Source organism: Chelonoidis abingdonii, chromosome 6, assembly GCF_003597395.2.
Source record: "Chelonoidis abingdonii isolate Lonesome George chromosome 6, CheloAbing_2.0, whole genome shotgun sequence".
NCBI lineage: Eukaryota > Metazoa > Chordata > Testudines > Testudinidae > Chelonoidis > Chelonoidis abingdonii.
Genome location: NC_133774.1, coordinates 74672867 through 74685503, shown reverse-complemented (window position 1 = coordinate 74685503; position 12637 = coordinate 74672867). Strand labels below are relative to the sequence as shown.

General features: G+C 45.2%; 1 protein-coding gene across 1 annotated transcript in view; it reads left to right on the top strand.

The window, feature by feature from the left end:
- Positions 1-12637, top strand: part of TICAM2 (TIR domain containing adaptor molecule 2) — a 149048-nt gene that overhangs the window by 67926 nt on the left and 68485 nt on the right. The window lies entirely within an intron of this gene.

The following is a 12637-nucleotide window of genomic DNA, read 5'->3' as shown; positions in this document are numbered from 1 at the left end:
CTGATGCTACAGCTTTCGACACTTCCTCCTGCTGCTATTAATGACTGTATCCAAAAGGGAACTAAACATGACTGCTGTCTATAATGGAACTGTTTAAGTTCTGAATACAGGCATCAGGGGAAAAATTAACTTCAGGTTTCCAAAAGACATTGTAGCTGATGGAGAGAAAGTACAGAAAAGTAACAGACGGTTAATAGTGTCATTTTAAATGTTAAATATTACATCTGCTTATGTTTGCAGCATAACCAAACCTAATTAGCAGTTTTCAGAACAAAATTTAGGAAAATTCATAATCTGTCACCAAAAAGTTAGCAAAAAAGTGTGGGCTTTGAAGTCTTTTTCCTGAAGTTTACAGAATAAAAAATACAGGGGACTGGAGTGCTGGGAGTGGAGGTGTATACAGCAATGAGACGATATTCTCTCATGAGGCGGGCTGCAGAATGCAAAGCTTTGAACCATGTTTTCATTGTTTTGTTTAATTGGGATCTCTGGAGTTAGATTATTTTTGTAGTGCCCCAAAGAGTAGTAGGTACTGCTCAGTACTCAAGTTTGCTCATTTAGATTTAGACATGACAAAGTGAGTCAGAGTAGCAAGCAATAGGGAGAGGATGAGGTAGACCAAGGAGTTGTACAATGAGAATGTGCAGTTATTCAGATAAGCAGCTGCACATTTTAATGGTTCAAATATTCTCTCAAATATGTTTAACTCACTTTTTGGGGTAACAGAGAAGAAAGGAGTTTTGTACTGTGTGAGCTAGAAGTTCAGTAGAGTGACCAGGGCGTTGATGAGGCAAGGTGTGGCTTCTCTTCATTCAAATCCCATATATAACTTTGGAAGAAATAGCAATGGGAAAACGTGTGGACCAGCAGTATTATGGCTCTGCCTAATCTCACACCCTAAATATAAACTGACATACAAACAGATTTATTTTTGTGTTGCTTGTTGTTGGTTGTCATTTCTTACCATTGGCACAACAGTCTTTTTGTTTTGCTTTCAGCCATGTTCAGTGCACCATCTATCTAACTCAAGTGCAATAAATAGATGAAAATAAAAATATACTTTTTTGTCTGGTGAAAAAAAATTCCCTGGAGAATGTATCAGATATACTGAACATGTCTGTCCTGTGACTTCACTGTAAGACCAAGCTTCCTCCATCTATAAATTTACTTCATTAATTTCACATGCATAGTCTCTTGAAAAAAACAGGAACAAGTATTAATTTTTTTGTCGTTTAGTTCTTATACTGTGCCTGTCACTGGTATCCGAGCACTGGGGCAGCAGCACTTTTACAGATCATTTTTTCTCATGCCGTTGACTCCAAAGTTACTGTGCTCAACTATGTTCTATTTATGCCATGGAATGTAATTGGAAACATGAAATCTGCAGCAACACAAACTCTCCAGAACCACACAGAGGTTTATCTGCCTGTTTTCCTAAATAAGGTGAAAGAACAGTGTATGTCAAGTTTGTCTGGAATTAATAGTTGCAGACAAGTTACAAAAGCCTGTTAATCAGGTTGGGAAGAAACAATTCAAATTTAACTCTGTGAGCTCTGATACTGTTGGCACTCAAGTTGATGACAACTTCAGTAGGAGTTAGGTTCAGGGAAACACTACGTAATCAGATTTGTATGGAGTGATGCAAATAAAATGTCTGACCTACTCAGGAAGGACAACCCTTACTTTAACATGCTTAAAGTTGTTACAAAATGAGGCTTGGGAGAGAGAACTCTTCAGTGGCGGACAAAACCAGGTTAAGACTTGGAAGGGTTATGGCTTGAAAAAACACGTTTGCCACCTACCATTCTGAAAACTAATCAGACTAGTCAATGTGGAAAAATCGCTGTACCATCACACTCCATCCCAGTCTTTGGTCCAGAATGTTCTCCTACCCCTTCAGAGAGCACTACCTCTACCCAGGGCTCAGCCCGCTTGCAGTATCCAAGAGCTGCAACCCATGTTCCCTCTTAATTTATTTTTCTGTGTATGGAATTAATGAATCCCGCTAAGGAAATTTAAAAACTGGGGAGCCCAGTTTCTCCTATACCTGATCCCTCCATCTCTGACCATCCCTCTCTCTTTCCTCCCCCAAGCTGTTCTGTGTCTTAATTCCCACTCTCCTCATTCTCTTCTGTGCCACTTCTGTGCCCCTTCTGTCTTTAACATTTCCCCTCTCTTCCTCTATCCCGTCTGTCATCAGACTTTTTTTTCACAGCTGCTGCCTGCTCTGGTTGATGTTGAAATGGGAATTGAGGGCATCAGCAGGATTGGGCCCTGGCTAAATCAAGTTTCTTGTACTCTTACTCCTTACGAGTGTAGAGGTTTTTTGTTTTTAATTTAAACAAAACTGTATTGGGAAATGGGTGTGTCAGAAGAGACATGGGCTTCAATGTATTTTAAGTGTTTCACTAGTTTTGTCTGTTCAGGAAGTCCCAGTTCCTTTATTTTGTGACCCTCTGTTGTTCTTTTGTACTGCAGAAGCATGTGATAAGAATGTGCCATTCATCTACTTCTTTCAAAATTGTGTGTCTGCTACATAAAAGTGGGGACCTAGTTAAAACCAACCTTTGCTCTGTATCATGCTTGACTTTGCCTTGCTATTGACAGGGAAAGTTTCAGGTGGCTGAGAGGTGTTTTCTAGTAGGCTCCAGAATAACATGAAAGAATTGGTTCCAACTGGTGGATAGCAAAAAATCTCCAATAAAGATTACCTGCAAGTCAGTTTCAGAGGCTGAACCACGCACTCTTTTTTATTTATCAAAGAGAAGAGTGCCCTATTTCTAAAAAGTAAAAGTTTTTCTTAAATTGTGACACCAGTCTAGATAACTGGGCATATTGCTCTAACCACAAGGAGCAACCCAGCATCCCAATGCAATTTCCCATCACCCCTTCACTTGAATCATCCTTCTTGCATCACTTTCAGACATGAACAATATCAGATGGATTTTTTCTAGTAGCTGAAAACATCCATTGAGAAAGTCTTGTGTGACAAAGAGAGCGTGTGTTGCTCTTGCAATGTTAGGCTCACTTATTGGCAACAGGGTTGTTTTATTTGTGGAGGAGCCTCTACATTAGAAAAGTGTCCCTGCCGTGTCAAGAGCAAGCAATGGTGTTATGTTTGTTGATATTCATGGCTACCTAGGTTTGAAAAGAACACATGAAATATTGTATTCCTAATGGTAGTATATGTTTCTACAGTATGAAAGGAAGGTGAAAAAAAGAATCCTTCTACCTTGGGTTTTAGCACCAGTGGTTAGCCATTAGGAACTCTGAATGACATGGTGCTAAAAACTCTCTTGAATCCTCTCTGCACTAGTACTCTAATATGTTGCTGACCGTTACTGTAATCCTTGTAGTAGGTATTCTTATACAGATCTCTGTGGACAAGGCCTTGCAGTACAAATTCTCTGCCTCAGTTTGTCTGCACAGTTATTCTAGGCTCTAACTTTTAGCCTTCTTTGGAAAGCCAAAGAGCAACTGAATGTTAACTTAGTTCATGGTGAAAACAGCATTTGTAGGAATTCAGGAGGAATGTCCCTACAGCTAGGAACTGTAGGGGTATGTCTAAACTGCATGTGGGAGTGAGCCTCCCTCTGCGGCTCCACAGCCAGGCACTCATGGGGCTTATGCTAGCACTCTAGAAGTAGCTGTTAATTTCATGTTGTGGGTTGGGCTTTCAAACCTCACCCCCAAAAAGGCTTCTGAGCCAGAGCTGTGGCCTGTTGCAGCGATTTTTAGAGCACCAGTTGAGCCCTGCTAACCTTAATTTAGGAAGCTGGGCTAGGAGGCTCATTTCTGCCTGCAACCATTTCCTTATACTGGTTGTAAAATATCTAATCTGCTGGAGCAAAATAAAAAATAGCCCTTTCTAAAATCCATTTTTCAATATGTGGGAGGGAGGTATTTCCTCTGCAGAAGGACTTTGTACCATTTGATGCTAGCTGAGCAATTTTACAAGACTTTTTTTTTTTTTTTTTTTTTAAACTCCTAGTACTCCCCTATCTTTAACTATTCCTTGCCTCATTCCTTACACACACACTGTAGTCTGCTGAAAGATACTGTAAAATTCTTGGATTTAACACCAGCCATAAAAGTTTGTACTAAACAGTCTTTAATACCATTAGGAATCATTTCTTAAGGAGTTTCATATTTAGTTTTCCTCGAGAGGGACCAGCACGTGTGGCTTGAGTTGTATAAATCACCAGGAAAATGGATTTTTATACATGGGTTATAAAGCGTTTACAGTAACTTCGTGTTCATTTTTCATATGCCTTTAGTCCAAGAGTGGCCACAAGGTGACTTTTTTTTAAAAAGGCCCACCATCCTGGATAGAAAGACTAAGGGCTGAGGAGAAGCAATGGTATCAAAACTGTCCTGTTAACCTGCTTGCCAGTTATTGGCTGCATAGGAAGCCCAGATGTTCAGACAGATGTATCCTCTTAAGTAGAAATGGTTTACAAAGATTAACATTTTTAATAACATGACACTTAAAACTGCACATCTAAACAGTATTTTGTCTAGTTATAGGGGATACTCTTAGTTGTGAAGAACGATGCTTAGGCCTACGTGACAGTACATAATGGAAACAAAAATTAACTTCAACCTTTGCTAGACTGTGTTAATGATCTTACACGCTGAAGGATTCTACAGTGCTTTACAAACTCGTCTGCAAAACTCCTGCATCTAGTTTGGTCATCACTACTGTGCAGGTATATCTGGTGTAAAACACAGCAGCTATTGTACAGAGCATAGCTGTGGCTCTATAACTGTTTGTTTAACTACATATACACAATGGAACAGCTTCAAGAGACATTTTGAGAAACCTGCCCCACGCTATCCTGGAGTCCAGGGGTTAGAGCTCCCTCCTGAGAGGAGACTCAGTTCAAATCTCTACATCAGGCAAAGGGGCAATTAAAGCAGGGTCTCCCCCATCCTGAGTGAGTGTTCTAACCACTGGGCTAAAAGTTACAAATGAGGGGTGGGCAGTACCATCTTCTTCTTTTCCTCTGGTGTTTCTTGCAAAAACCAGCTTCAATGCCTAACTCCTGGAAAGGGTTCATGGCTGAGAATCCCAAGCAGTGATAGGTGCCTCCCTACAGCCCCAACTTAGCGCCTAATTCTCGAGAGGGCAGGGTTTACATCACCCCCTTCTGCTCCTCAGCATTTCTCTGGCTAGTTCAAGTGGCTTCCTTCTCACCTTTTATGAATCTCTCTGTCTCCATCAGGGCCGGCTCCAGGGTTTTTGCCGCCCCAAGTGGCGGGGTGGGGGGGAAGAAGCCTCCATTGCGATCGGCAGCAGTTCCACTGTGCCACTTTCTTCTTCGGTGGCAATTCGGTGGCAGGTCCTTCCCTCCGAGAGGGACCAAGGGACTTACTGCCGAAGAGTCCGACTGCCGCCCCTTCCCCTTGGCCGCCCCAAGCATCCGCTTGCTGGGCTGGTGCCTGGAGCCGGCCCTGGTCTCCATACCTTGTACAGGGTGCGTAAGTATCTACCTCTCTCCATGCATTGTACAGGAAGCCTAGGTGCATAATGCTGGACTATAGATTCCCCTGGGTGGCAAGACACCTAGAAGGTAGGCACTGCAGTGCCTAAGTCCCTTTGTGGATCTAGCCCTTTAGTTCTTGTACATAAATGAGGAACTTACTCTTTTATGTGACCTTGTCTTTACATCATAATGGTTACACTTGTTGAAAAGTGGAAGTGTGGTTTGCTTAGTAAAATAGCTCACTTGCAAAATAGCACAACCATTAGGGTATTTGCTTCATTTTCCATAGAAAGTGAGGTTAGTAATTTTTCTGTTTATCTCCAATGTCTGAGAAAGTTCAATACCTGTGAAATCTGCATGCTGCATAGTAGAAAGTATAGGTAGAATAGGTTTGATGGGTATTTTTAATGTTTGATTACTACTATTAAATGTGTCAATGGAGATATTTTAGGCTGGAGAATATTAGGTGGTGAGAGATGGTTCTTAAATAAATGGGGATTTTCATGGTGAAAACACACAAGTGCAGGAATTAATACCAGCAATTGAGAAAGCAGCTCACAGAGTTGGTACTTTTCCCTTCTGCTTGCATCTTATGTTTTATTTAAAAGGATAATTAAAACTCTAACCTTTACGGTTGAGAAGATAACTTTCAAAAGTGAACTGGTGGCAAATCAACGCTGCCTTGGCTGCGGAGTGCCTGAAACAATATCTCTGAGAGGTGGGCTGTCTTCCAGTCCCTTCAGTGGGAAAGTTAACTATGAAACCCAATTATGACTATTTATGTCAACACAGTTAACTATTTTGCCACTGGCTAAAGCATTCAAGAGAGGAGAGGGAAGAGTAGAAAATTTGTGTAATCTATAGATTAGCTGCTTATAGGGGTGTCATAAGTGGGTAGGGCACAGGAGACTACCATCACTTCCCCCCTGCCCCCACTTTCTGGCTTCTAATAATAACTCCTGCAGAGCATTATTTCTTCTTAAAAGAATCCTGATGTTGTGGATAGTTCTAAATTCCCAGGTGCTGAGGTGCTATCTCATAACTATAAATTCAATTCATACACATTCCCTCTTCCAAATTTCTATGGACCCTTTTATAACGTCCACACTTACTATGGATCAGATGAGGGGCAAGCCCCTCCTCTACCAGGGTACCTGTGCTGCTATCTGCTTTGCTGTTGGAGAAATCATTGTTTCACCCATAATAATAGAGGCCTGGTCTAAACTAGGGACTTACAGCGGGATAGCTATGGCTCTTAGGGTGCGAAAAATCCACACCCCTAAGAGACAGCTATACTGACGTAAACCCCAGTGCAGACTGTGCTAGGGCAACAGAAGAATTTTTCTACCTAACAGAGTCTATACTGGGGTTAGGTTGACATTACTATGTCTCTGAATTTTTCACACCCCTGAGTGATGCCGCTAGATTCACCTAAGTTTTAGGTGTAGACCAGGTCAAAGTCTATCTACTACTTCCCAGGAATCTATCAGTAGAAGGGGAGATGTAATATAACACCACAGCACAAGAAGCTCCCTTGCCTAACCTCAAGCCCACTTGAAGGAGCAGCAGCTGCTGTAGCAGCTTTCCTTAAAGCAAAACAAGGAACAAATACAATATTAAAACTTACTGGGCCCAATTCTTCTCTGCCTTGCCTCGTTCCAGTCATTTATACCTATGCAAGAGGCTGTGATATGCTGCCAAATCAATCTTAATGGTTTCCATCCATTTTACATAGGTGCAGATGGGTATAGAAGCAATGTGGCCAGCCCCAATCATTCAACAATCACAAGTCAGACTTCAAAAGGTCATGAGGTTGGCTTAAAACTTATGAAATGTTTAAAAAATAATAAACGTTATGTTCAGTTTGTCTTCTGGATCCTGAGATGTTAGGGTGCTCTTGGGTCATATTTTCAAGCTTTTCTACACAATCTGAAAGCTAGAACATTTATATTTTTAAGAAACAAAAGTTCAGTGAGTCTCACCTAATTGCTGGGCTTCAGGAGCTGAGAGTTTAAGAAAAACCCCAAATATGAGAAGTAGTGTGACGAAATGCACCCTTGAATACACACCCTATACACCAGTCGTGGGCGACCTGCAGCCCAAGGGTTGCACATGGCCAGCCTTGAGTAATCCGTTGGCGGGCTGTGCCACAGTTTGTTTACATTGACCGTCCACAGACACAGCTGCCCGCAGCTCCCAGTGGCCACGGTTTGCCATTCCCAGCCAATGGGAACTATGAGAAGCATGTGGGCCACAGGTTGCCCATCACTGCTATACACCATTGTAATAGTCTTTGTACAAAATATGCCAGGCAAGGTATCATTTGTAAACTAATAACTTGTTGGTCATTTAATATCATGGTGAAATGTAGCAATGTTATATGTAAAGTTATGAACATAAGCTGAAATCATGAGTGAAGTGTGTTTAGCAGACAAGTCTGGGGATTGGCTGAACTGGTTTCTCAAAGATAAAGAATAAGCTGATGCCTCTAGCCAGGTGTCCTCAAAGCTGTTGGGCAATCACCTATCAAGTGGCCATTCTTTTGGCAAGGAATGGGGCAGGGACAAACGGATCTGCATCTTAGCAAACAAGAGCATGGAATCTCTTTCACCCCCAGACTCCTTGTTTCCTTTCACATAGTGGGAATAAACTTTATCTAGGGGTAACCTCAGGAAACTATAGAAGTGAGGGGTAAAAACACCCAAAGTGCTCTCTCCCTGTTCAGCTCTTTCTTTCACCTAAGAAAACAAGAGAGACAGCCACTGGACTTTGGGAGCAGATCCTGACCTGAAATTTGGTCAGCCCTGTTGCTGGGAGCATGTGGTAAGAATTCTATCTTGAGCCAAGTCTAGCTTGTTAAGTTTTAGTCCTTAGAAGTATTTTGTCTTTATTTCTCTTGTACCCATTTCTGACTTTAATGCCTTGTACTTGTGCTCAAAACCTAACGCCTTGTAGTAAAATAAAATTTTCATTCTTTAACACTAATCCAGTGTTGTGAATTGTTTGGGTAACTCCATTTAAGGTACCAGACTGTTGTATGGTGATCCCCTTAGAGAGGCAAAAAGCCTAGTATATCTAGACTGTCAAGGAGAGGACTGCACAGGACAGAACACACCCTTTAGAGGGAAAATTCAGGACTGGGAGTGTGTTGGGGTCACCCTGCAAGTAGTAATCAAGGCTGCTAGAAGTCAGAATGTGGCTGTTTGCTGACAGGCTGCTGGGGTCAGATTTGCTGGACCAGGGCCGTGGCTATACACAGACACTCAGGATGTGACCTGCATGCCATTTGTGAGCAGCCCAGATGGGAGCTACAGCAGCAAAGCATTGTGAGGCACCCAAAATTGCAGGGCAGGGGTGGTTTTGGTGAGTAGTGAGGACCTCGTAGAAGAAATGGTGGTAGGGGACAACCTTGGTTCGAGTGATCATGAGCTGATTCAATTCAAATTAGATGGAAGGATAAACAAACGTAGATCTGGGATTAGGGTTTTCGACTTCTCGAGGGCTAATTTTAAAGAGTTAAATATTGGTCGCCTTCTGACCTATGAGTCTATTGAGACACAACTTCTCACTGATTTGATTTCACCCTAAAAGTCTAACTTGGTTTCACTGCAGAAGGCCAAAACTAGAGAAAATCAGACCGTTTTAGGTTGTAAATAGGAGTAACAGCTGAAAAACAGCCTCAGAGTAGCCTTCTGGAGTATTCTGTCTGGCAACTTGCCTTTTCAGGCCACTTCGAGTGCACCCTGACTTTGAGATATGGCCTCCCCCACTTTTTTTTAACAAAAGAGTCATACTTAGCAAACAAAAGAGAGAACTTGCTTTTCCTTGTGTGTCCTTACACAATTTACATTCTCTCATAAGATCCTTATATATCATCTTGTTGCACTATGACAAAGTCCAGGGCTATCAGGGAGCTTCCAGTGATCTCTCCAGTCCTTTTTCACTACACCCCTCCCAGCAGCTATATGCTTTTCTCCTTTCTGGCTGGGAAGAAGCTAGTGGAATTGTGAAGGGCTACGGTAGGAGAAGAGGCAATTGTTTCCAGCCATAAATTCGCTTCCTTCTTGCGCCTTCAGAAGAGTACTCTGTCTTAAATCATGGGATCTAGGTTGTGTGGGTCAGCAGAGATGGTGCCAACATATCAGCTGAAGTTCAGAGCACGCTCCCCTTGTGAGCTGACAAATAACCACACAAGCCGCGTTAAAGGCGGGCTGGAAGGGAGCATCAGCTTTGCTCTGCACCTTGCCTTCATACACATCTAAAGCCTTGTCTACACTTGCCAAGTTTGCAGCGCTGGTGAGGGTTACAGCGCTGCAACTTAGAGGTGTCTTACAACTGAAAAGCTCAGCCAGCGCTGCAACTCCTGTTTGGCAGCGCTGGGCTGTACACCTGGGTCTGGCTTCAGTGTAGCGAGACCGAGCGCTGGTGATGCAGCGCTGCGTCTCAGGTGTGGACACTCACCCGTTTTTATTGGCCTCCAGGTATTAGGACTTATCCAAGCATTCCTCTTCAGCCTCATTGGTCATCACTTTCGCACTCCACTGCCCTGGGCTCAGAGCCTATTGAGAGGAGGGGGAGGTTTAGAGGAACCTCGAGAGGGAGGCTAGCTGAGGTGTTTGGAAGACTCCAGGAGTCATGCAGGCAGAGCTATTTTTCCAGCTAGGAAGAAGCTAGCCATTCGTTCGGTCCACTGCTGGGACTTGGTAGTGAGGAACCAGGAGAGGAGCTGTTCCTGGTAAGAAGTTTATTATAAGGATGCAATGGTTTTGGGAGCAGGGGGCTATGGTGCCTGCAACAGCATGCCAATTGTGGAATAACACATTGATTTCCCTGTAGCTGCTCTTTGCTTCCACAAGCCACAGAAACCCCATGGCTTCCAGAAGTGAAAGCAACCCCCACCCCCACCCCTTCCCGCAGTGAGCTGCGTGTGCACAGATTGGCTCTGAGAGTAGCTGCGTGGGCAGATGTGGTGTAGGGGTTCAGTGTTATTTCCCTGTAGCTGCTCTTTGCTTCGCCACAAGTCACACGAAACCCATGGCTTTCCACAGTTGAAGCAACCCTACCCCTTCCCAAGTGAGCTGTGTTGTGCAAGATGGCTCTGAGAGTAGCGCTGTGGTCAGATGGTGGGTGTAGGCGTCAGTGGTTATTTCCCTGTAGCTGCCTCTTTGCTTTCCACAAGTCACAGAAACCCCATGGCTTACACAAGTGAAGCAACCCACCCCTAACCTTGTCCCAAGTGAGCTGTGTGTGCAAGATGGCTTGAGAGTAGCTGCTGTTGGCAGATTGGGGTGTAGGGTTCCAGTGTTATTTTACTGTAGCTGCTCTTTGCTTTTTCACAAGCCACAGAAACGCCATTGGCCTTCCAGATGAAGGCAACCCCCCACCCCACCCCTTCCCAGGTGAGCCAGCGTAGCAGCCCCCCCTTCCACTGCTGAGCCGGTGTGGGAAACTTGCCATCTCTATCTGCAAGCTCGGCCTCTCTGTGCTCATCTCAGAAGTGTAAATGATGGCTACAAAAAACTCTCTAAAACAATGCAGGCTCTGTATTAACAGTTTATCCTCTGTTTTTTTTTTTTAAAGCTGACCTTGAATACTGCTCTATCAGTGCAGACTTCTGAAAGACAGCAAAGCTTTTAAGAAAAAAACAAGGAAGACTCAGAAGAGATGGGTGAAAGCAGCTTAGGAATCTGTATATTCCACAGAAATAAAACAGTTGCAAGCCTGGGAGGGATTAAGGAACCATTGAAAAAAAAGGAACAGGTGCCAGATAAAGGAGAAGGCTGCCAAGAGAAAGAAATTGACTACCAGAGAAGTACAGATCGGCAGGGATGACTTAAAAAAAGTGGGGAAAAAAGCCTCTCATTTCTTTCATGTAATTATTTTACTTTCCATAACTATATGAAATAAATAAAATTGATATACATTGCATCATATATGCTGTTGATTGGTTATTAATGACTGCTGTTTCACATGTGTGGGTCCCCGCCACTCCCTGGGGTGTGCACATGTGTTGGTTCCAGCTGCTCCTGCAGGGTTAATGCCTGGAAACTGCAGGGCAGCAGTGGACATGGGGCTGGCGAAGGGCAGGGCAGGGCTGACTGAGGTAGGGTCTGGCTGCAGGCAGGTCAAGGGATGTGGGGGCTGGTTGGAACAAAGGGGTGTGGGGCGGCTGGCTTCAGGCAGTGGGGTGCAGCAGGGGTTGACTGGAAACAGGGCAGGGGGTGCGGGCTGGGAGTGTGCAGAGCTGGTGCGGGCAGCAGTGTGGGGGGGGCTGCTGGTTTGGGCAGGGGTGTGTGCAGGGGTTGGCTGGAGACAGGACAGGTGTTTTTGGCAGAGGTGGCTGTGGGCACGGGGGGCAGAGCTGGCTGCAGGCAGAGGGGGCTGGACTGGTGTGGGCAGGTCATGGGGTGCAGCGAGAGGCAACTGGAACCCCAGCCCTTTAAGTAGCCCCAAACTCCCTTCTACTCCGGGGACTTTTAAAATAGCCGCGGGAGCGCTGGGGAATGCAAGAGGGAGGCAGGGCTCCAGCGGCTATTTGAAGGACCGCGGGGTGGCAGAGGCAGCTGGAAGCCCCAGACTTTTAAATACCCCCCTCACTGCCCCAGGGCTCAGGGGGGCTATTTAAGGAGCGCAGAGCTCCAGCCGGGGTCGCGGGCTTGCCGGTCTTTGGCCGGAGCTCCAAGCCGGGGTCGCGGGGCTTCGCGTTGCTCTGGCCGGAGCTCCAGCGGGGTCACGGGCTTGCCGTGCTCTGGCCGGAGCTCCAGCCGGGGTCCGGGGCTTGCCGTGCTCTGGGCGGAGCTCCAGCCGGGGTCGCGGGGCTTGCCGTGCTCTGCAGGAGCGCGGCAAAGCCCCACCGCCCCACTCTCATGGCTGGAGCCCCGCGCGGAGCGCCGCAAGCCCCGCCGCCCGGCTAGAACTCTAGCTGGGAGAGCGGGCCATGCCGCGCTCCGCCGGCGCTTCACTCAAAGGAGCGGGACCATGGAGCAGACCGCAGCTGGGGACGGGGTAGTGTTTGTTTTTTTTGTTTTTTGTTTTTTTTTAAAAAAAACAAGGTGCCTAAGGTGCGGGGGCCCTCTTAGGCATGGGGTCCGATTCCCAGGCATCACGGGTCGTTGGAACAGGAAGCGGAATGACCCGCACCCTTCCGTCCC